We start from the raw sequence: 1,604 nt of genomic DNA, 5'->3' as shown, positions 1-1,604 counted from the left end.
CACTTCAGACATATTGTCAGAAGGGACAAGTCACTGGGGAAGGATATCATGTTTGGTAAGGTGGAGGGTCAGAGAAAAAGAGTAAGACCCCCAGTGAGATGGATTGGCAAAGTGGCAGCACCAATGGCTCAAGTGTGGCAATAATTGTGAAGTTGGTCCAGGACTGGGCAGTGTTTCATTCTGTTGTGCATAGGGTCGCTACGAGTCGGTACCAACTTGATGGCATCTAACAACAACAACAAAAATGAGAATTAAAGAGAGAAACAGACAACTTGAATAATAGTTATGTATGCTGTCAAGTTGGTTCTGAGCTGCAGCAGCTGATAAGCTTGAACCACCTACTTTGCAATTCAAACTGACTTTGTAGTCCAGCACATTAACCCACAATGCCACACCAGAACCCCATGGAATCCTTCAATATTGCAAGCCGAGGCGTCAATTGTTTCTTCAATTTCTTCAACCTGAGAAATGCTGAGCATTTTCTTCTCATTTGGTTTTCTAACTCCAGATTTTTGCACATTTCAATATAATATTGACTTTGTCTTCTCAGGATCTTCTTTGTACTTTTCTATTCAGATTTTTTTTTCCTTCTTATTTTTTCCATTTGTTTTAGCATCTTTATGTTGGAAAGCAAATTTCAGAATCTCTTCTGACATCCATTTTTGTCTTTTTCTTCTTTCTTGTCTTCTTAATGGCCTATTACTTTCTTTCTGTATGATACTCTTGGTATCATCTCACCATGCTTGGTTTTCAGCATTAGTGTCTAATTCATCAGATGTGTTCTTGAGATGATCTCTAAATTTGGTGGGATATGTTCAAGATCATACTTTGGCTTTGAGGGAATTGTTTTAATTTTCTTCGGCTTTAGCCTGAACTTGCATATGAGCAATTGATGGATGGTCTATTCCCCAATCTGACCCTGGTCTTGTTTTGTTTGATGATATGGAACTTTAACATCATCTTTTTCTACAGATGTAGTCAATTTGATTTCTATGTGTTCTATTTGGTGAGGTCATGTATCTTGTCATCTTTTATGTTGTTTAAAAAAGGTATTTGCAATGAAGAAGTCATTAGCCTTGAAAAATTCTATCATGTGATCTCCATCATTGTTTCTATCATCAAGGCCGTATTTTCCAATGACTGATCCTTCCTCTTTGCTTCCAACCTTTGCATTCCAATCACCAGTAATTAACAATTATATCTTGATTGCATGTTTGAGCAATTTAAGACAGAAGAAGTTGGTAGAATTGCTCAATTTCATCATCCCTGACTTCAGTTGTTGGTGTGTAATTTTTAATAATAGATGTATTAGCTGGACTTCCTTGTAGGCATATAGACATTATGCTATTACAGAAAGCATTGTACTTAATGGTACATCTTGAAATTTTCATTTTGATGATGAATGAGATGACATTCCTTTTTGTCTTTTTGTGCATGTTAAATCATGAGATTGTCAGATTAAAAATGGGTACCAGGTCATTTCTATTCACTAATGCCTAGGATATCTATGTTGTTGTTGCTAACTGATGTCAAGTGGTTCTAAATCATAGAGACCCTATATAGGATTTCTGAGGATGTGCTGTTGTCTTGACGTGTCAACCTTA

The sequence above is a fragment of the Chrysochloris asiatica genome, unplaced genomic scaffold (assembly GCF_000296735.1).
Source record: "Chrysochloris asiatica unplaced genomic scaffold, ChrAsi1.0 scaffold00020, whole genome shotgun sequence".
Taxonomy (NCBI): domain Eukaryota; kingdom Metazoa; phylum Chordata; class Mammalia; order Afrosoricida; family Chrysochloridae; genus Chrysochloris; species Chrysochloris asiatica.
Note: the sequence above shows the minus strand (reverse complement) of the source record.